At 35.6% G+C, this 24,006-nt stretch overlaps 1 long non-coding RNA gene, 5 other non-coding genes and 2 pseudogenes across 6 annotated transcripts in view; all 8 read right to left on the bottom strand.

Annotated features, from left to right (window-relative positions):
• LOC123778179 (uncharacterized) overlaps nucleotides 1-24,006 on the bottom strand; it is a 67,545-nt gene that overhangs the window by 36,983 nt on the left and 6,556 nt on the right. The window contains exons 3-7 of the long non-coding RNA XR_015721878.1: nucleotides 20,234-20,329; nucleotides 11,784-17,516; nucleotides 9,768-9,850; nucleotides 3,814-9,189; nucleotides 1,780-1,843 (exon numbers count right to left, since the gene is read on the bottom strand). This is a non-coding gene — a long non-coding RNA (uncharacterized LOC123778179). The remainder of the gene's footprint in view (nucleotides 1-1,779; nucleotides 1,844-3,813; nucleotides 9,190-9,767; nucleotides 9,851-11,783; nucleotides 17,517-20,233; nucleotides 20,330-24,006) is intronic.
• On the bottom strand, nucleotides 939-1,011 carry LOC123778251 (small nucleolar RNA SNORD113/SNORD114 family). Its single transcript, XR_006775875.1, has one exon. It is a non-coding gene; the product is annotated as a small nucleolar RNA SNORD113/SNORD114 family (small nucleolar RNA).
• Nucleotides 3,121-3,194, bottom strand: LOC123778244 (small nucleolar RNA SNORD113/SNORD114 family). The gene has a single exon (XR_006775869.1). It is a non-coding gene; the product is annotated as a small nucleolar RNA SNORD113/SNORD114 family (small nucleolar RNA).
• LOC123778258 (small nucleolar RNA SNORD113/SNORD114 family) lies at nucleotides 5,509-5,585 on the bottom strand (annotated as a pseudogene).
• LOC123778203 (small nucleolar RNA SNORD113/SNORD114 family) lies at nucleotides 7,608-7,680 on the bottom strand. Its single transcript, XR_006775837.1, has one exon. It is a non-coding gene; the product is annotated as a small nucleolar RNA SNORD113/SNORD114 family (small nucleolar RNA).
• Nucleotides 8,986-9,063, bottom strand: LOC123778254 (small nucleolar RNA SNORD113/SNORD114 family; annotated as a pseudogene).
• LOC123778252 (small nucleolar RNA SNORD113/SNORD114 family) lies at nucleotides 11,090-11,164 on the bottom strand. The gene has a single exon (XR_006775876.1). It is a non-coding gene; the product is annotated as a small nucleolar RNA SNORD113/SNORD114 family (small nucleolar RNA).
• LOC123778256 (small nucleolar RNA SNORD113/SNORD114 family) lies at nucleotides 14,000-14,071 on the bottom strand. Its single transcript, XR_006775880.1, has one exon. It is a non-coding gene; the product is annotated as a small nucleolar RNA SNORD113/SNORD114 family (small nucleolar RNA).

Below are 24,006 nucleotides of genomic sequence, written 5' to 3'. Positions count from 1 at the left end.
TTCCTTGGAAAGAACTAGGCTAATCTGAATCCTAGATTCCAGCACATTCTCAACAATTGTGCATTCTTGTCTCACCTTTATATGTGTATGTACGAACATAGTTATATGGAGTCATTTATCTTCTGCTTTTTTAAAGAAACTTCACCAAACCAGAAAAAGAAACCCTATCTAAATGTATTCACCATTCCCCAAATCAAGAGCGTAAGTCTTATTTTCTTTATCTGGAGAGCAATTGTGTAGAACTGGATTAATCACTGTCCTTGTTTCATAACACGTGCTCCTCATGGTCCAAATAATTGATTAAAATGTTAAATTACTCTTTTATATATTTATAATATCATTAGTATTTGTGACTCCACAGAAAAGGGACAATATTAATGCTTGTCCACATGCTTCTTAGGCACAGAAAAAAAGATCAGATGATTTTTTTCCTTTTTTTTTATTAAAACATAGTGAATATCATTGGATTAGTTGTAACTGGTCATGTAACACATTCTCAACATAAGTCCATGTGTAAGCCCTCACTCAGTTATGGAGTTATTTAATCGATAATTAATTTTGAGTAAATGTTTTGCTCTTCTCAGTAAAACAAAAAACCAACAACCCAACCGAGAAAAACAACATGGGTTCTTACATCCATTTATCTAAATTCTCTTTACCCAAAAGGGTCAGCTTTAATCAATTTACTTTACCGGAACTCAGTGCTTCAGAAATTTATTAACAATGATTTTTATATTACATATATTACATTACATACTCTCCTATTTGGTCCAGGAATAACCCATTTTGTCCTTATTCATTTATCTGCTTCTTGATTTATTCATGCACTGATTTACTGAAAATAAAATACCCAATAGCCCAAGAACACACTCCTGAATATTTTTAACTCCTAGAATAAGCTCATTTCCCATAAAGACAACAGAGAGGAATCTTTTGTAATGGACCTCAGAGTTATAGGGTTTAATCAAAATCCTTGATTTCAGACACCCCAGGGTACTCATCATTGATCCAGATTAAGCAATCTTTTTTTTTTCATGTATACCTTTGTTTATTGATCCATTCATTGATCTACCAACAGTAATAAAATCAATACCCACGAATTTTTAAAAAGCCAGGAACAAGATCTTTGGATGTGACCAAGGTCTAGTTACAGGCTCTTTTCCTATAACTAGACCTTTTCCCAAAAGCCGTTTTTTGCAGTGGCCCTCAGCGAGTTATGTATGGATCAATTAACATGCCAGCTTCACGAGCACCCTATTCCAACCACCTTCCATCTTCCTCTGTCCTCCTTCAGGGGGAGCTATGCAGTAGCACTTTACAACATAACATGACTGTGCCATTCCTGCACTCTCTCACGCGGTCGCCATTAGCCACGTGCAGCTACTAAGTACTTGAAATGTGGCCAGTGCAACTGAGGAACTGAAGTTAAAATTCACTGCACTTTAATTCCTTTAGACTTAAATAGCCACATGTGGCTAGGGGCTACCACACTGACAGTGCAGTCTTAGATTTTATCACTGAATAAATGTTTAAGTCAAATGCACTGCAAAAATAAGATGGATTATTCATCTACTTTGAGAATGAATAAAATGTCTCCCATTTTATTTTCAACCACAATTGTACTGAACTGGATTCATCATCATCTTTATTTCATAGCACATTCACATCATTGATCTATGTATGGCTTAATTGAAATAATTCAGTGAACCCTAATGAAAAATTCACCCCAACTGACAAGATCTTTTGACTATTATTTACTTTAGTCATTAGGTTCCTTACCCACAAAGCTAACAGCCAAGATCTTCATCAGTTGAGACTGATTAAATCAACCATCATCTTCATCCTGTGGAGTCAAGTACCAATATTCAAAAGAATGAACAGTCCAGATTTAGACCGATTTAAAAGACAATTGTTGTGTGGTACAAGATTAATCAGGAAGTTGATTCACTTCTCATTTTCATTACTGACCCAAGAATATCTTATTTCTTGATTTAACTATAAATTTTAAATAATACAATGAATACTGTTGAGTTTATTGTGCAAAAATTAAAATTCTGCCCATTGCACTTATCTGTCTAGTGACCCCCAATCCACATAGGCAAAAACGTAGACAATTTTCTTTTTCTGAAGGACTCAATTTGTGTAGAAATAGATGAGTTTAAATTTGTAGTTCATGGCATATTCTCACCAAGATCTATGCTTGACCCTCCTCATATATTAATTCAACCATTCATTGTTTTATTTATTCATTTATGGAGTGACTCAGGGAATATTTGATCATACATTAAAATATACTAAAACACACACACACACACACACACACACACACACAGGTAAACCCATGAACAACCCAGAATAGATATGCTTATCATGTGCAAGTGTCCACATGCCCATAGCCAAGCTACAAAGAGAGGATCAGTAGTATATACAAAAAATTAATCATTATTCTTGCTTCTTACCGGACCATGTTTTGCCCCCTTTTAAAAACGGTGGTTGGGACTTAATCTACTCAAATGTAACAATTCATCAATATCTGGGAATTAACTAATACTAGACAAGGAAACGTGAAAAATACCATTTTGTCTCCATGTCTATTATAGTACCCACAGAGCTTTAAAAATGAGCTGTTTCTCTTTTTTAATAAAATTCAGTGAACAGAGGTAGATTAATACTAATTCTGCTCATAAGGCACATTCTAATATGAACTATGCTCATTCTTTTTCCAATTAAGTATTTAATGAATTATTTATGTATGTAATTTTTCCTTTTCTAAATAAAAACAACCACCAGCAAACAACCACCTACATCAAACAACGATACTGAGTCTTACATACATCTGCCTACCCACTCCCTCCAAAAAGGGGCAAAAAGGACTTTAGTACCACAGAAATGTATAACAACAATCCCTGTTTTATCACATATCTCATAATTGGTCTATGCCCGGATTTCTTTATATTTACTCATTTTTATATTTCTTCAATTTATTCATGCATGATTTACTTACAAGTATTCAATCTATACCCAGAAAGTGGGTATGCCCATAATCAAGACACTTGAACATTCTGAACTTCTGCTCTAAGCTCATTTCCATAGAGGAAAAAATGAGGCCACTTTTTAATTATGGACCTCAGAGTCACAGATGGCTTTAATCAAAATTTTTGATTCAGACACCCTCCAATCTCATCATTGGTCCACGCTTGGCACTCTTTATCGTCATTCATTTCTACTTTCATTTTCCCATGAATCACCAGCTCCCAGAACAAGATACTCGATAGAACTATGATCTGTCTCTAGACTGATTTCTCACAGAGCTTTCAGACCAGATCTCCGTGTGAACCTTGCTTCATACCAATACCATCATTAAAAATGTCCCATGATTGGGCCATGTTCATTTAATGTCCAGTTTTAAGCATGGATTAATAACAAAAAAATACAATGGTATCCCACATTTAGAACACAGACAATATGCTCTACCTTCTGAGACCTCCTTCCTCTAAATTGTTAAATAGCCTGGATCTCTAACAAAATGAAAATGCTTCAATCAACTGTGGTTTAGACATAATATGAAATAGCAAACAGTTCCAAAAATTAATTAAATGCCACCCATTTAAAAAAAATGCATCTCAGTTGTGCTGAAATGGGTTAATTCTACTCCTTGGCCCAGAGCACATTCCTACTACTGGTTCATACATAGTGTTCTTAGATGATATTTTTGTGTATATAGCCTTTTGTTCTATCTAACTACCTTAGTAACCACATAAGGACAAACCATATGAACGAGAACAAACTTTGACTGTTACATGTGCTTCTTACCCACAGAAGTAACAGTCAAGATCTTCTTCATTGGACAATGGCTGAATTCAATGTGGAGTGTTCATCCAGGAGGATAAGGTAGATTTTTAAAAGAGTGAAAAGTATAAATTTAGATTTTTAAATAGAAGTTAGTTCTGCATTAGTAGATTAATCATAAATATTGGTTCGTGTCACATTTTCACACATTTCAATACAACAGTGGTATCCTTTTCATCTACTGAATTACTCAATCTTTAGTGTGAAATAACATAGAGAAGATCTTTTATCATCTACCACCCAACACAAAAAGAACTAGCACTATTATTGATATCTTTCTCTATAACCTACCAAATAGTAAAAAGTCCAGATAATCTTTTAGTGGGAAAACCTGAGCAAAACGGGATGAATTTAAATTCTTATTTCATCAAACAATCTGAACAACGAGCCTTACTATACTTCAATTCTTGTGTTTATCAATTAATTTATTTACTCACTTTGTAAATAACTCTAAGGATAATTTAATTATCTACTCTTTTTTTTCCTAGAGAAAAGACAAAATGGTAGAGCCATCAACCATCCAAAGCTAAATGCTATTACATGCAACTATCTATCTCAGCACTGTTTGCACTGATGGAACTTTCTGCCGTGATAAAAATATTCTCTATTAGCACTGTTCAATATGGTAGCCACTGGCCACATGTGGTTTGAAATGTGGGTAGTGTTATGAAGGGTGTGAATTTTTATTTTTAATTAATTTGAATTTAAATGTTTCAACAGTAAGATGTATTTAAAGAATGGGGGTTATATGATCTTTCCCTGAAGGAGGGGGCCTGGATCTTTTTTACTCAAGTGGACTTCAAGGGTATAGACCAGGGTTAATCATGCTCCTTCATATATTATATGTGCTCCGCACTGACCCATGGTTTACATTCTTTTAAATAATGGATTGAAATATAAAATTATTCTTTTACTCACTGCCAATAATGGCACCAATAATGGTGAACCCTAGGGATACTTCATAATTGAAAGCTAAGTGATACTAAATGTATCCATTGGCTTTTCACTTGCAGAAATCGTCAACAAAATACATTTACAGTTTTCTCTCATTTTTAGGTTTTTATTTTTACATTTTTCTTTTGAAAGAAAAGTCAGTGAACACAGTTACTGTACTCACCTTTCCAATGTTCATGCTTAGACCTTTTCTAAGTTTCAATAATTATGTAATAATGTATTTTATTTTTTAGCATTGATTAGATTAAATCTTATTTATTAAAATCATTGTATACTAATGGGCTTATCATGATTTGCTAGATTATCATTGAAAATACATATTCTATTAAGTATTGCTGATTACTATACAAAATATAATTTTCTTGTCCCTTTTTAAAATAAGACATGCCACTGACTCACTACCGCCTCAGAACAAAAACACTGATGCTCACATGTGTCTATCTGTACGTTCCCAAAGGAGGAGCAGCCTTAGTCTACTTTATTCTAACTCAAAATTCCAGAAAAATATTCATAATAATCCTTGATTCACGAGTTCCTTTCCGGATCAGGTAAGGCCTCCTCTGTACTTATACTTTACTTATTCGTGGACTGACTTCCTCATAAGAATACAATTCATAGCTGTGAACAATAAAATAGCAACAACACAAATCAAGACCACTCTGAATATTTCTAATTTCATCTGTAAGCACATTTCCCATAGCTGGAACGGACCTCAGAGTTACAGACTGGGTTTTAATCAAAAATATTATTCAGATGCCCCACGCACACTCATCATTGATCCAGACCTGGTATTCTGTGCCTTCATTTAACATATTGTTCTGACTTATTCATTGGTTTGCTAATAATACCGTCAACACGCATGAATTAGGAAAATAAAATGAAGGTCCCTGAAGACAGGAATATGTCCATGAAAGCTGACTCCCTACCGAGCTACAGAACTAGCTCTCTCTGTGCAATTACAAATGTGAATTAATCCACTTCCCTGCATCATCTCAATTCCCTTAGTCATTGGTCTCTGCTTGGGCTCTTTCATTTAACATCTAGGTTTTAAAGATGGTTCAGTGAACTACCATTTCGTATCATGACTAAGAAAAAAGCAAAATTTCCCGTTTTCTTATGTTCTCCCCTCAGTGGGTTCATAGTCTATAATAATATCAACCAATGGAGAAGTGTTTAAATCCACTGTGGAACAAAAATAAAATGGAATATAAAAGTGTTTTGAAAATTATTGAAATGCCTTTCATCCTTCATCTCAATCATTCAGTAATGCTAAAATGGATTAATCATAATTCTGAATTCATAACATATTGTAATCACTGGTCAACGCATGACCACCTTTGAATTTGTTCATGTATGCAGCCATTTGTCTTTCAGAACATCTCAATGAATACCCATGACCAAGCCCCAAGCAATACATGAACATTGATTATTGCTGACATTGATCTCTTCTCTCTTTACCCAAAGAGATAAAAGGCAAGATCTTCACCATGAGATAATAATCAAATCAAGATTGTGCTCACTCTGAGGAGTAAAAGGCAAACTTGAAAAAGAATCAGTCTACACTTAACTAATTTAAATGATCAAAAGTCAAGTAACCATAAACCTTAATTTGCATAATTTTCTACACATCTGGAAGAGAGCGTTCTATTTTATATTTACTAATTTGTGTGATTTTTTAAATAATATAATGAACACCATTGAACCTAGCACTAAACAGAAGAAAAATAATTATAATTATGAGGAGTATCTGTCTGGACTTGCTACCCATGTAGGTAAAAGCCAGGATCATCTTTTTTGTGGAACTTTCTTTGTGCAGAATTGGATACCTGGGAGATTCAATTCAGGGCACAATCTCACCAGGGATCCAAGCTTGACCCTACTTAATATATTTATTAATTCACTCACTAATTGTTCTATTTAATTACTCATGGGATAATAAGGCCATCCCTTCATTTTTCTAAAAGAATTCCAAAAATTAAACAACCATCAGTACAGAAGCAAAATACTGATTATTTACAAATGTCTGTGTGCACCATTTGAAAGGCCTAGAGCTCTTTGAATTCCTCTGGATATCAGCGGTATAAAACATGATGCATCGTGATCTCTACATCCAACTGCATGCTTTCCTTTTGCACATTACTGGCTGACTTTAAAAAAAAACTGATATTAAAAAAACTGATATAAATGCAAATGCATTTGCTCACTTATAATTATACTTCAATATATGTCAGCCCACCCACACCGGAGGAGTACCTTGAATAATATTTACATTTGTCCTATGTCATTACCCAGAAGAATAGCAACCTGATTCTTTAATACTTGCTTGCTTACATAAAACTGCATAAAAAGATTGCATTAATCATGACTGTGGCTGTATAAAACATTATCATCATTGCTCCATGCTCTCCCTCTCAATTACATAGTTTATTCAATCAACTACTTATGTAAATGTATTTCCCTTTCCTTAATAAAATGATCAATTGGCAGTGTGCCTCAACACAAAACAAAACACTGATTCTTACGCGCACCTGACCACATGCCCCTTACCAAAGTGATAAAAACCTTGAGTATTAATTTATTGGGACTAAATATCTCAAAATTGTTTTAATAACTACCCATGTCTCATTCTATGCCTTAAAAGTAGTGCATGCATATCTCTCTTATTCTTTATTCATTGATATATTTCTTTATTCATGGGCTAATTGTATTATAATAATGAATTCATACCCCAAGCCACAAAAGCCCATGAATAAGATGCTGTAGGCTCATTTCCCACAAAGAGAATAATGAGGTGTTTCTTTGTAATGGACCTCAGTTGCAGATGGGTTTAATCAAAATTCTTGTTTCAGAAACCCCATGACATTCATCATTGGTCCATGCTAGGAAATTTTTTTGTGTTTATTGATTAATTTTCTGATTCACAAATAATAATAATACAATCACAAAATTCCAAAAACAAGATCCTTGAATTTTAGGCTTTTCTCCCAGAGAGCTAATAAACTCATTTTTTTTGTAATGGTGCTCAAAGCTACACATGCAAATGGCTCAACTTCCCTGCTTTGTATCAAACCCACATTTAGCACTGCTTCCTGTGTGACCCTCTCTTATTTAATTTGTCCATATGTCAAAGATGGTTCAATGAAAAATAATGAAACCACCATCTTCCATCACCTCTGGGCTGCCCCCAAAGAGCTATCAGCTAGCTCTACCCAAATGGGAATGCTTAAATCAACCATGGTAAAAAATAAAGAATATTAAACTGCTCTGAAAATAAATAAAATAACTTGTATCTTCTTTTAAAATTACCTCCATTGTACTGATTTAGATTACACGTAATATTAGGTTTATAACACATTCCCATCACCAGTCTACACTTGGAGTGTTTTATTTATTTTGTGAGGTACACAATTATCTACTTTGAAATGCTTCAGATAACACCCATGAACAAGTCATCCAAACAAGAATGTGAGCTAAGGGACTCACTTGTCTTAGTCTTCATGCTCCTGGTTGACTATAATCATTCTTAATAAATGATTGAATCAGCCATGCTATGGTTCATTCTGTGTAGGAAAAAGCAGATTTACACCACATTTAGAATTTTTTAATGGCTGCTCATCAGACAGAGCTAGATACCAATAAGAACTTCGGCTCAAACATACAATTCATTATTAAACCAGTATGGAATTCTTAGTGATAAAAAATACACTAAATACTCTTAAGTCCACACCTCACCCAAGATTAAGATCTATAATGGTTTCAAATATCCACCTGTATCAATACCTATTAAAGAGATGGCTATCTAACAGATTATTGACTGAGGCAAACACTTTCCTTTTTCTTTAAAAAAAAAAAACCCAGCAAACTACAGGAACTCCACACACTGCTTCTTAGCTGCAGACACTAATATGTTCCATATAAAAGGGGATTACAGAGTAAGCCTTTCCATTTTCCTTCAGGATTGTATTGATATTAATAGTGTTTACTGCGCTCTGCTAATTGTCCCATGAGGAGGCTTTTAGTGTTTCATGTATTCATTTCTTTATTTATTCACGCATTGATTCACTTGAAATAATACAATCCATATCCATGAACCACAAAAGCCTGGGGCGAGTTTATTGAATTTTCCTAACTTCTACTATTAGCTAATTTCTACAGAGAATATTGACTGGTTCCTTCTCGGTAATGGACCTCAGAGTTACACAGAGGGCTTCATCAAAGGTGTTGATTCAGATACCTCCACCAATACTCATCATTGATCCAGGCACAGCTTGCTAGGTCTTCATTCACTGATGCCTTCTTGAATGGATTCATTCATTCATTCACAGAATCACGGATAATAGTTCTACAATCAGTAACCTTTAATGACACAAAACTGAGAACAAAAGCCTGAAAAACAACCAAAATCTGTTCATTGCCCCCATTCATGGAGAGCAAATAGTCACCCACTTTTCACAATGAACCCGTTTGACACGTAGGGATTAATCAGCATGCTGCTTCATATCAGTCCCTCACTTATGACTGGTATCCGCCTGCTCCTTTTCCACTTGACTTGTCATACATTAAAGCTGGTGTCATCAACAACCACAGACCTGTCATCTTCACCCACAAGTGACAAAACTGACATCTGCCATCTTCCGAGGTATTCTAGCCTCCAAGGGTTAACAACTGAGATCTTTACCAGTGAAGGAATGTATTAAGCAAATGTGGCAAGAATATTAAATGGGAAGATATACTGCTTTGAGAATATATGAAATGCCCTCCATCACTTTAGTAATGGTCCTTAGTTGAGATGAGTCAAAGTAAATACAAATTTTAATTCATGACATATTCCAATCATGGGGCTCAGGATTGGCATTCCTCAATTTCATATATTATTTAACTATTTATTTTATTGAAATAATTTCGTGGGCTTCCATAAATAACCCCCATCTAAGCCCTGAACACAAACACTGATATTTACTCACATCAGTTTTTACGCTTCTTAGTCCCAGAATTAATGGCCAGGTCTTCAGGACTACAGAATGATTACATCAGCTTTGTGTTCATTCTACAAAGGAAAAAGGGGGAAGGAAGGCCAATTTGTAAACACAATGAAAACAGAGTTCTCTTTTTTAAACTGAAATTTGTGAAGAGGACTAGTTAACCAGAAGCTCTATTTCAGATCACATTCTCATCATCTTCCCAAGGATGGTACTCTCTTACTTAGTTGAATTTCTACGAAATATTAGGAATACTATTGAATTCCTTGCTCAACACAAAATAAAATAAAATAATGACCAGTTAGAGACATCTGGCTTTATTTGCTACCTACAAAGGAGGAGCCATGATCACCTTTTTATTGGACTTATTTGTGCAGAATTTAACATATTTAATTTGTTTCCTGGTTCTATCTCCCAATCCTCCACTACACGTATTTATGGATTTATGGATTCACCCACTTACTGCTGATTTTATTATTCAGGGAATAATAATACCATCTTTCTAAAGAAAACTCAAAATGGTTAAACAGCAACCCAGAACCAAATTACCACAATTTGGAAAGGTCCAAATGCACCTTTCAAGAAATGGAAGAGCCTAAAATGTTCCTAGAATATTTGTCATTGGAAAACTATAATGAATCAAAATCCTCATCTTTAAACCTGTGTTTTAATTGGTCCGTGGTTTGCTGACTTTTTAAAAATAGACTGATATATAAAATTATACGTTATTTCTCTTATACAAAGAAACTAATAACTGTGATCTCTTCCACTGGACATAACACTGAACAAAATTTATGTCTGGCCATAGTTATTACCGTCAATAACAGACTTGCTTCTTTTTTATTGTTTTAATAAAAGTTAGTTTTCAAGAAGATTGGATTAATGATGAGTGTTGTCATATAAATCATTCTCATCATTGGTCTCTGCTTGGCTCTCCATTATGTTGTCATTTAACTGACTATTATAGAGTAAATGTGTTGCCATTTCCTTAATAAAAGAGTCAGCAACCCCCACCACCAACAAACACTCCTGAGTATTATGTACAAATAATCATATACCCCTTTCATTTACTATTAATTTAATGAAAGTCAGAGTTTCAGACAAATATTAATAATACTACCCCATGTCGCATTACATTCCTTAATAGTAAGTGTATAACTTGTCTTCTTTTTTCCATTGACACATTTTTTTATTTGTGGGTCAATTTTATAATAAAATACAGTCCATCACTAAGAACCACGATAGCCCAAGCACAAGGTACCATGTGCTCCTTTCCCACAGAGGGAATAACTCCGTGTCTCTTTGTAATGGACCTCAGAGTTGCATATGGGTTTAATCAAAACTCCTGTTTCAGATACCCCATGGTACTCATCATTGGTCCAGGCACGTTTTTCTTCCTTAATATCTTCATTTATTTAGTTATTCACTGATCACATAAAATTCCAGGACAAGATCCTCCCACTAGTGGCTCTTTCCCCAAAAAGCAAATAGACTAGATCTCCTTTTATATTGGACCTCAGAGAATACATGTGATCAATTAATATCCATGCCTCCTGCCAAATCCACATTCACCACTGGTCCTCCTGTGGTTTTATTTTATTTAATTTGCCCATATTTTAAAGATGTTTCAATGAAAAGTGATGAAGCCACCATCTTTAATCACATCTCAAAACAAAGTCTTCCATTTGCTTATAGGCTGCCACACAAAACATTGTGTGCTAGCCGGTACTAGCCCCATATGGAAATGTTTGAGTCGTCTGTGGAGGTAAATAAAGTGAAATATTAAGTAGTTCTGAGAATGAATCAAATGACTATCTTTTTAATCACCTCAATTGTGCCAAATTAGATTAAAAGTAACTTTTGATTGATAACATATTCCCATCACTGGTCCATACTTGGAGATTTTTATTTCTTTTATGGACATTGATTCTTTCAACATACCACTAAACACTCATGAACAAAGCATCCCAATCAAGGATGGCAACTCTGAGTCTTACTTACATTTGTCTCTATGTTCTTTACACACAGAGCTAACTGCCAAGATATTGTTTCTTAGAAAATGAGTAAGTCTGCTGCCTTATGGTAATTCTGTGAAGGAAAAAGGAGAATTAACCTAGGTTTTAATGTATGTTGATTATGTGGAATTAGCTAGTAATAAACTTTGGTACTTCTTAATTAGTCTTTTCTTCATGTTTAAATAATGAACTGGCCACCGTTGAATACACCACATAAGGATAAAAACAGTATCTACTGCATGGTGCACTGGGTGTTATACGCAACTAATGAATCATCGAGCCTTACATCGGAAACCGGGGATGTACTGTATGATGACTAACATAATATAATAAAAAATCATTAAAGAAAAAAAATATATATATATTTTAATAGTCTTAACAGGATAAAAGATCATTTTAAAAGATGTTACTTTTGCAGAATTGGGTACACTTGACTACTTATTTTACATTCTCTGTGATGACTCATGCCATGACAAAATGAAACCACAATGAGACACCACTGCACACCAGTCAGAATAGCTAAAACTAACAACCTAGGAAACAACAGATATTGGTAAGGATGCAAAAAGAGGGGAACCCTCTTACACTGTTGGTGGAAATGCAAACTGGTGCGGCCACTCTGGGAAAGAGTATGGAGGTTCCTCAAAAAGTTAAAAATAGAGCTACCCAATGACCCAGCAATTGCACCACTAGGTATTTACCCAAAGGATAAAAACATAGTGATTCGAAAGGGCACCTGCACCAATGGCCACAAGAGCCAAACTATGGAAAGAGCCAAGATGCCCATCAAGAGATGAATGGATAGGGGCGCCTGGGTAGCACAGCGGTTAAGCGGCTGCCTTCGGCTCAGGGCGTGATCCCGGCGTTATGGGATCGAGCCCCACATCAGGCTCCTCCGCTATGAGCCTGCTTCTTCCTCTCCCACTCCCCCTGCTTGTGTTCCCTCTCTCGCTGGCTGTCTCTATCTCTGTCGAATAAATAAAAATAAAATCTTAAAAAAAAAAAAGAGAGAGATGAATGGAAAGATGTGGTATATATATGCAATGGAATATTACTCAGCCATCAAAAAGAATGAAATCTTGCCACTTGCAACAATGTGGATGGAACTAGAGGGTATTATGCTAAGCAAAATAAGTCAGTCAGAGAAAGACAAATGCCATATGATTTTGCTCATATGTGGAATTTAAGAAACAAAACAGATGAACATAGGGGAAGGGAAGGAAAAATAAAATAAGAAAAGAGTGAGGGAGACAAACCATAAAAGACTCTTAACTCTAGGAAACAAACTAAGGGTTGCTGGAGGGGAGGTGGGTACAGGGAAGGGGAAACTGGGTGATGTGTATTAAGGAGGGCACTTGATGTAACGAGCACTGGGTGTTACATGCAACTGATGAATCACTGAATTCTACCTCTAAAACGAATAATACAATATATGCTAATTAAATTGAATTTAAATGAAGAATTTTTTTAAAAAGACTAAAACTAAAACAAAAAATCTGCTACCAGAGGACATTTACCAATGTCTGGAGATATTTTTTATTGTCACAACTGAGAGGGGCAGGGGTCAGTACTGGCATCTAGCACAGGCCATGAAGTACTAAACACCCTACAATGTACAGGCGGCCTTCCTGGCAATGAATTATCCAGCCAAAAATGTCAGTAAAGAGGGGTTGGGAAAATCCTGCTGTACCCTCTTCAAAATAATTGGTTGAGACATAAATGTATTTATACATTCACTCACAATACCATCAATATCTACAAATATACAAACCAGATTAGAAACTTAAATAGAATTAACAGCTGTTCATATGCTCCTTACTCCCAGATATAACCAACCAGATCATATTTTCTTGTTTTCAACAAGCAAGCAGCACCTCGAAGACCACAGAACAACACAACATTGCTTTCCTGGTACTCATCTGTATATGTTCCTGTCCCGAACAGGTATCAGATTTAATCAATTTATTACGGAACTGGGTGCTTCAGAAAATATTAATGATAATAAACACACTACACATTCTCATAACTGGGCCACATATGGCTCTCCTTGTCTTCATTTATGTATTTATTTATTTATTCATTTATTAATTCACTTATAGTGCTACAATTCAGAACTATGAAACTTCACAGCTTAAAAACAAAATCCTGAATATTACTAACCTCTGCTGTAAGCTGATTTACCAGATAGACATTAACTAGGTCTCTGACCTCAGAGTTACAGGGTTTAATCAAAATCATGGATTCAGACACCCCAGGATACTCATCATTGGTCCAAAATTAGCACCCTTCCCTTCATTCATTGCTACCTTTGTTTACTGGTTCCCTCATTAAGTCACTAATAATAATAAAAGCAACACTCATGAATCACAAAACCTAAAAACATGATCCCAAAATATCACTAAGCTCTATCTGTAGGCTTGTTTTCCATAAAACTAAGAGACTACATTTTTTTTCCATTGAGTCTCAGCACTCTGCATACAGATGATCAACTTTCGTGCTTCACATCAACCCCATATTTATACTTTGTCCATTCTTGCCCTTCTTTCACTTAGTTACTCCATGTTTTAAAGATGGTACATAATAAGGTAGCCTACCAAGATGGCTCCCAATGATCCATGGCTTCTGGTATTCCAGCCTGTATAATCTCTCCCATAGGAAATCATGCCTGGCTTCCATGACCAATAGAATACTGTGGAAGTGAGGGTGTAGGACTTCTGAGTCTAGGTTATAAATACATTGCGGCTTCCACCTTCCTCTTTCTTGGATTGGCTATTCTTCGTTTAGTCAGCTGTCAGGTTGTGAGCATCCTCAAGAAGTCCTAAGGAGAGGTCTGTGTAGGAAGGGATTGTGGTCTCCCACGAACAACCAGCACCAACTTTGCAGCCATGGAAGCAGATCCTCCAGCCCGGTCAGGCTTTTAGATGACCTTAGATGACTCCTGGTATCTTGACTGCAACAACCCAAGAGACCCTCAGCCAAATTGCCCACTAACCCCCTCCTGGATTCCTGCCCCATAGAAACTGTGACAGATAACAAATGTTTACTCTTGTTTTAAACCGCTAAGTTATAGGGAAATGTTTATATAGCAATAGATAACTAATACGATGATGAACCAACTACCATCACATCTCCCGATGAGGACACTGATACTACCTTCCCTTTTTGTATCTGCCCCCTGCCATTTGAAGAGTAAATAGCCTAGATTTTTTAACACTGGCAAAATGTTTAAATTAACCATGATACAAACGATAACATTAAAAGCCCTAAAAATGAAAAACAGTTCTCCATGATTTTTAATAAACCCTAACTGCACTGGGCTGCATTAATTATACACTTTGGTTAGTTTCCATTATTGGTCCCCGCATGGGGTCTTTTGATTTTATAACCGCCTAAACCAAGGACATGAATTCTGACTATAATCTACTACAGTCTCTAGGCTCCTTACCCACAAAGGTAAAAACTAAAATGTTTATTACTATTGAATAATTAAATCAGCTGTAGTGTTTTTGTTCCATGAATTAAAATACACATTTTATAAAGAGCAGAACAGCATAGACACCTTTTTTAATGGAGTCATGAGGTACTAGATGACTAAACCTTAGTTCCTACCATATTCTCATTACTGACGCAAGAATTACTCTATTTTTGGGGCGCCTGGGTGGTGCAGTCATTAAGCGTCTGTCTTCGGCTCAGGGCGTGATCCCAGCGTTCTGGGATCGAGCCCCACATCAGGCTCCTCCGCTGGGAGCCTGCTTCTTCCTCTCCCACTCCCCCTGCTTGTGTTCCCTCTCTCACTGGCTGTCTCTATCTCTGTCAAATGAATAAATAAAATCTTTTTAAAAAAAAATGAATGACTCTATTTTTTATTGACTTATTTACCATTTAATTTTTAATTTATGTAATGAACACTGTTAAATCCACCACCCACTAGTTGCTAAATAACTAAATGTAACTAGTACTACTATCCATCTATATACACCCTAACCACATGGTTCACAGCCCCATTAATCTTTTTTAAGGGTCCACATTCATGCATTGCTCAGAGTGCGCCATGAAGCATCGGTCTAAGATTTGCCCTAATTTGATTATTTATTCATTTTTTAAAGAAAAAGAGTAAAACCCACCAGTACTCCAAAACTGAAATACCAGTTCATGCAATTGCTGATATCTACTTTGTCCAAAGTGGGATAAGTCTAGATTTCTTCCTCTTCGTCTAAAATGGTTTAATCACTGTATTTGTTTCATGACACCTGCTCCTCTGCCTTCTTTTAAATAATTAACCAATATATGAACGCATTTGTTCATTAACTTTTAAAAATACATTCAAAGTGAAGGCAAGCTAAGGCACTGGACAAGAATATTGACTAATACTAGTATTTGTCCATATGTTCATTGCCCACAGATATAACCTGTTAGACTCTTTTTTTTTTTTCAAGTAATAGTCAGTGAACAGGATTTGTTCGATCATAGCTATGATCGTATTCTCAATATTAGTCCATGCTGGGCTTTCTTTCAATTAGGTACGTATTTAAACAATTGTTTCTAGTGTGAAAGATTTGTACCTTTTCTAAACAGCACCAACAACCAGCTACCTACCAGAAATCTGAAACAACGTGGATTCGCATGGAATAGGATCCATATTCTTTATGGAAAAAAGTAAGATAGACTTGATCTATTTAGATGATGAAACTCAGATTTCAGGAAATAATATAATAATAATTCTTGTTTCATCGCAGACTCACATAATTAGTCATCATCCACTTACTCATCTTTACCCTTGCATTGCTTTATTAGGATACATTTCACAGACATTAAGAACTAAAGCTCAGGAAGAGATCATTGACTCCTCCTAACTTTTGCTGTTTAAGTCCCTCTCTCACAGAAGTTAACTACATTTCTTTTTTCTAATGGACCTCAAAGTCAGAGTTTAATTAAAATCTTTGATCCAGACATCTCAGAATACTCATCATTAATCTACACTGAACATTTCTTCCTTCATTTATAAATTGATTCTTCTTTTATTCATTGATTCACTAATAACAATATAATCCATTAAAAGCCCAAGAACAACACTAAGAACTGGCTTTATGCCCATTTCCTGCAGTGCTAATAGACAAGGACATTTTTTGCAATATATACATATGCTCTTTGCAAATATAAATTAGCTAACATCCTTGCTTCGTATCAATTTCATTGGTCCATGCTTGACCCTTTTACATTTAAAGATGATTCAAGAAATAACTGCGGGACCTTTAATCTTTCCTCATATCTAAAACATCAACTTGTCCATTTTCTTGTGCGTTCCTCCCTCAAGGAAGTCACAACTTAAATCTTTATCAATGGAGAAGTACTTAAATGTATTGCAATGCAAAAATAAAACACAATGTGGATCAACCCTGAAAACCAATGACACACCCTGCATCTTTTTTATTGAATTTCAGTAGTACTGAATCAGATTAATCATAAATCCCAATTTGGGTCTGTGCCGGTGTTACTTGGCTTTATTTATTAATATAGCCATTCATTACTTTGGAAAAGTCAAACAACACCCATAAACCAACCTCCCAACCCAAGAATATAAACTCTGCTACTTACATCAATTTCTTCTTTCCTTACCCACACCGTTTGTGAAAGCCAACAATCTTTAGCATTAGAGAATGATTAAATCGGTGGTGTGTTCACGTGGTGAAAATGCAGACTCTCAAAAGAGAGAAAGAGCCTATAGTGAGATGTTTTTTTAAAGTGAGGTTAGTCTTGTAGTATCAGACCAGTCATGAACATGGGTCATTTTAGAATGTCATCATTGCCCATGAATCGCATTCTTATTTATTGACTTACTTAGTTTTTCTTTTTACACAACACAATTAACACCAACATGAAAATAAGAACAATTATCTACCATAATAGATCCATCTGCATACTCCTTATCCATAAATTTAACAACTCACTGGTTGCTTTTAATAGACCTCACGTGTCCAAAATTGGATAAATGTAAAATCTTTATTTTATTGCATATTCTCACCAATGAAGCACAAAGTTTTCTGACTGATGTCTACAGATTCATTTATTTATTCATGTATACAATTAGGCATAAAATAAATCAATTACCTACCCATTTTTCTAAAGAATTTCCCCATGTAAATTTCCATGTACACCTGAACCTAACAGTACACTGCATGTTAACCAACTGCAATGTAAATTTTACCCAAAGTGGAAGAAATTGTGAGTTCTATTTTTTTTATCTGGACATTTGGGTATAAAAAGAGCAATCATTATCTTTGATTCATAACACATATTCCTCATTGGCCTTTGCTCAGCCTTCTTTTGAATAATTAACCTATACAGAGATGCACTCCTTCATTCCCTTATGACAATATGTCAGTATCAATGAAAACCAAAGCACGGAACGGGAATATTAAATATTCAGTCTACATGCTCATGGCCCAGAGACATAACTGATTACTAAAACCTCTTTTGATTAAAAAAAAAATTAAACTAGTGAATACAGTTATATTAACTCTAACTCTGGTCATATGACACATCCTCAATATGGATTCACATTTGGCCCTCTCTCAATAATACAATATTGAAACAATTGTTTATTTATGTAAGCCCTTTTTTTCTTTGTCCTTCTTAGCTAAAACCACCAAACAATCAATCAAACCAACAACACAAACTCTTGGATGTATCTGTCCATACCTGTCCTTATGGAAGAGCTCAGAGCTTTGATTTATCTTTGGAACCAGGTGTTTCAAATATATGCTAATAATCTTTTTTTTTAATATTAGAACAATTTTAGATTTATAGAAAATTTATGAAGGTAACCCTTCTTCTTAACATTTAAAGTAGTATGGTTCATCTGTTACTAATCAACCAATATTGATACATTATCATTAACTGAAGTCCATACCTTATTCAGATTTCCTTAGTTTTTCCTTATGCTCTTTTTCTGTTCCAGTACCCACCATTTGCATTGATATGGGTGGAACTGGAGGGGATTATGCTAAGCAAAATAATCTTTGTTTTATTACATAACTTCACAGTCGGTCCACATGTGGCCCTCCTTACCTTTGTTCATTTTCACATTTCCTCATCCATTCATGAGCTCATTTTTTCCCAAAGAGTCTGCCTTTTCTCTTTGTGACAACAGTCCACAGATTTCCAGACAGGGATTAACACAATTTTGTTTGTTCCATTATTTTTTATTTTTATCTTTCTAAGTTTTTATTTAAATTACAGTATGCTTAACCTACAGTGTAATATTAGTTTCAGGTGTACAGTTTAGTGATTCAACACTACCATACACCACCCAGTGCTCATCACAAGTGCGCTCCTTCATCCCGATCATCTGTTACCCCACGCCCCCCACCTCCCCTCCGGTGACCATCAGTTTGTCCTCTGTAGTTGAGAGTCAGTTTCTCTGTTTGTTTCTCTCTCTTTTTTTTCCCCATGCTCGTTTTTTTTGTTTCTTAAATTCCAAACAGGAGTGAAATCATATGGTATTTGTCTTTCTCTGACTTTTTTCTCTTAGCATAATACTCTCTAGCTCCATCCATGTCATTGCAAATGGCAAGATTTCATTCTTTTTGATGGCTGAGTAATATTCGATTTTATATATACCTCACCTCTTCCTTATGCATTCGTCCATCAGTGGACACTTGGGCCGTTTCCGTATCTCTACTACTGCACATAATGTTGCTATAAACATAGGAATGCCTGTATTCCTTTAAATTAGTATTTTTTTATTCTTTGGGTAAATCCGGGTAGTGCAATTGCTGGATTGTAGCTTAGTTCTATTTTTAAATGTTTGAGGAGCCTCCATACTGTTCTCTAGAGTGGCTGCACCAGTTTGCATTCCCACCAACAGTGAAGAGGGCTCCCCTTTCCCCACATCCTACACAATTTTAGATTCAGACTCAATGCCAGCTCCAGGATTCATCATTGTCCCCAGCTTTGCATTCTTTTTCTTCAGTCCTTTATCTTTTGTTTATCGATTCACTCACTGTTCCAACAGTAATATAGTCAATACATATAAATCACAAAAGCTCAAAAATACTACCTGGAACATTAAGATTTATTCATATGCTCATTTCCCACAGAGCTAATACATTAGATCTTTTTTTGCAATGGCCTTTAGAGTAGCACACATGTGCTCCCTGAATCATCTGAAGGGATGAATATTAAAATCCACTGTCATGTAAATATCATGTATGAAGATGTGTGAAACATCTTCCATCTTTTTCTTAAGGAGTCATCAGTTGTGCAGAATTGAATTAAACATCATTATTTATGGTTCATAATCTATTCCTGTCATAGGTAATATGCAGCATTCTTTTATGTTATACTTCTGTGTAGTTCTTTATTACTTGAAATACTTAGCGAACACCCTTGAGCAAGTTCCCCTAACCAAGTACATAAATTTTGACTATTACTCACCTCAGTATTTATGCTCCTTAACCACAGAGCCAAAATCTTCATCATTAGATATGATTAAATCAATTATGGTGTCTTAATTCTGAGATAAAAATCAGGCTTTAAAAATAATAAAAATAATAATAATGATGATGATGAAAAAGCCATAAATTTGTTATGTCTAAAAGATATTAATTGTAGAGTTCTAGGTTAAACATAAAACCTGCTTCTTTTCATTGGCTCAAGAATATCACTACTGTTTATTTACTTAATCATTTAATTTTAATTTTAAATAATATAAAGAACATGATTGAATCTACCACCCAACCCACAAGTAACAACTATGGCTATTACAAACACGCCCATGTACATTACATAGGGAAAATCTCCATTATCCTTTTCAATGGATCTTTCTTGTACTGATTGGATAAATTTAAATTCTTGTTTCATTGTGTATTTTTAATAATGGTCCATGGTTGACTCTACTTAATGTATTCATTCATTCATTCATTCATTCAATTACTCATGGAGTAACTTTACCTGTTGTTCATTATATTAAAAAAGGCAGGGGCACCTGGGTGGCTCAGTTGGTCAAACATCCAGCTCCTAATTTCAGTTCAGGTCGTGATTTCAGTGTTCTGGGAGTCAAGTCAGGCTCTACACGCAGCAGAGCATTTGCATTAGGATTTCTCTCTCTTCCTCTCCCTCTTCCCCTCCCCCCCACTCACTCTCACTTTCTCTAAAATAAATGAATAAATTTAAAAAAAGAAAAGAAAAGGCAAAGATGGTAGCTTCACTTATGGTGAGTACCGCGTATAGAGCTGTCAAATCCCTATGATGTACACCTGAAACTAATGTGATATTGTGTGTTAACTGTACTTCGATTTATAAAAACAAGAAAAAAAGAAAAGAAAAAGCGAAATGGTAAAACAGGCAGCCCCTCAGAAAGGAAATAACTACTAGTGCATCTGTCTGTGTACATCGTACAAAGCAGGGAAAGCCTAGCCTTTTTTATTTTTATTTTTTTATTATTTTTTTTAAAGATTTTATTTATTTTATTTATTTGACAGAGAGAGACAGCCAGCGAGAGAGGGAACACAAGCAGGGGGAGTGGGAGAGGAAGAAGCAGGCTCTTAGTGGAGGAGCCTGATGTGGGGCTCGAACCCAGAACACTGGGATCACGCCCTGAGCCGAAGGCAGTTGCTTAACCACTGCGCTACCCAGGCGCCCCAAGCCTAGCCTTTTTTAAATATGCAAACAGTACTGTGAAACAGGATAATCATTATCCTTATTCCATAATAAGGTCCTCACTGGGGTATGATTTTCACCTTTTAAATAAAATATGAATCTATTCATATGCTTACAATAACATATAATATGTCATTATTATAATTATAACTCACTAGACAAAACTTTGAATAATATTAACGTGTGATCGTACGCTCACAGTAAACCAGCTTCTAATAGGACCTGTTCTCATCACTGGTCCATAACCTTTTTTTTCAATTAGAGTCTTATTATTTACTTATGCAAACATCTTTCCATTTTCTTAATAAAATGAACCATCAGCAACCCACCATCAATTCATAATCACAACAGTCAATCTTGGGCATACCTTTCCATTTGTTCCCTGCTGAACCGAGTAAAACCTTGACCTACTTATTTTCCTAGACCTCACTGCTTCGGAAAGGTTTCAAAACATACTTTCGTAATTGAATGATGTGTGCCTTTCCTTGTCATCATTCATCTTTTCATGTCTTTCCTTAATCAGGCGTTATTTCATTTGTGATTAAAAACACCCCACACCCAAGGAACACGAAGCCTAAGAACAGGATCCGGAATATTCCTTTCTTGCTTCTCAAGTGCCTCATCACAGAGGGAATAACGAGACCTCCTCTTGGAATGACCGCAGAGCTACAGAGCTTCATCAAAACCTTTAATTCAGACACCCCAGGGTACTCATCACTGATCCAAACATGGCAATTTTTTAAAAAGATTTTATTTATTTATGAGGGAGACAGAGAGAAAGAGCAGGAGCAGGGGGAGGGGCAGAGGGGGAGGGAGAAGCAGTCTCCCTGCTGAGCAGGGAGCCAGATGCGGCTAGATCCCAGGACCCTAGGATCATGACCTGAGCCAAAGGGAGACGCTTGACTGAGCCACCCAGGTGCCTACACTTGGCATTTTTTGTCTTCTTCATTCCTATCTTCCTTTCTGCATCATTTTTAGATGCATACATTATAATACAGTCAATAGCCATGACTCACAAATGCCAAGAACGAGAGGAATGATTCTTACTAAGCTTAGTCTATCTGTACCTGTCCCACAAAGCTAATGCATTTGACGTCTTTTTCTCAGTGCAGCTCTGGTTGCACATGGGGACTGGTGGACAGCTGTGCTTCCTATCTGTGTCACAGTGATAACAGGTTTTTGCTGGTCTCTTTATGTGTCCACGTTGTAAAGGTGGTAAAATGAACGACTGTGAACCATCCTCTTCCCTCACAACTAGAATAATGTCATTTTCTCCCACCGTCCTATGTTCTCCTCCCTCAAAAAGTAAATAACCTTGATCTTTATCAAGGAAGGGATATACTTCTAAATACACTTTGGTGCCAAACTAAAATGACATACTATTACGTGGTCTTGAAAACGACTAATCCATGAACCTCGGTTCATAACGTAGTCATAGCTTTGGTCAATGCTTGCTGTTCTTTGATTTTATATATATGTATACATGTATCTATTTCTATAAAGCCAGTTTTTAAAAATAATTCCTTGGAAATTCATGAACACTCTCCCCAGAGAACAGTGGCTTTGATAGTTATTTATACTGGTCTCTGTGCTCTTTACTCACAGAGGCAACAACAGAGACCTTCACCATTAGAGAATTATTACATTGGCTGTGGTGTGTTCACGCTGTAAATGAAAACGCCAATTCTCAACAGTCTCTATTGGATATGTCTAAGTGGACGTGAGCTTTACACCGCCAGATTAATAATAAAGCTGGATCATAGCACATTCTCATTACTGGTGCAAAAACTGTGCTCCTTTTTATTTATCAGTTCGTTTTATTTTTAATTCTTGGCCATGGAAACATCATGGAATCTAAGACTTGACTCAGGAATAAGGCTTGTAACTATTATACTCCCTACTCTTCATTAACAGCCTAATGATTATTGTCATGAACTTTACTTGTGCAGAACTGTGTAGATTTAGAACCTGGCATCATGACGTATTCTCAACAGTCCTAGCTTTATCATTATCTAACTGCCCATGGAATAATTTCATCACCTATTTATTTTTTTTAAAACATACATAATATATGATAAAGACACATTCCAGAATGTAACATTGTATGTAATGCATTATGTATAAGATAAATATATGATAAAATTATAAAATTTTATATATATAATAGTAAATATATAATCATGTATTATATATATATTATATATATATATACACACACATAAAACTGTAAACTTTCCAACTGAAATCTAGAACTGAAATACCATCATTACATAAACCTCTCTCTATGTCCTTACCCCAAGTAGGAAGAAACTAGATCCCATCTTCTTCGTATGGACATCAGTAGAGTAGGGCAAGATTACTTGTTAACTTTATTTCACATCACGAATGCTCCAAATTGTCCAGTTTGCCCTCTTTTAAGTAATCATTTGAAAATCCTCATATTGTGGCTCCTGGGTGGCTTAGTTGGTTAAATGTCTGACTCGATTTCAGCTCAAGTCATGATCTCAGGGTCATGAGACAGAACCCTGCGTGGGGCTCCGCACTAGGGA

The sequence above is a fragment of the Ursus americanus genome, chromosome 26, assembly GCF_024610735.1.
Source record: "Ursus americanus isolate L20-20 chromosome 26, mUrsAme1.1.p, whole genome shotgun sequence".
NCBI lineage: Eukaryota > Metazoa > Chordata > Mammalia > Carnivora > Ursidae > Ursus > Ursus americanus.
The sequence above is the reverse complement of the archived record's forward strand: the minus strand, read 5'-3'. Positions and strand labels throughout refer to the sequence as shown.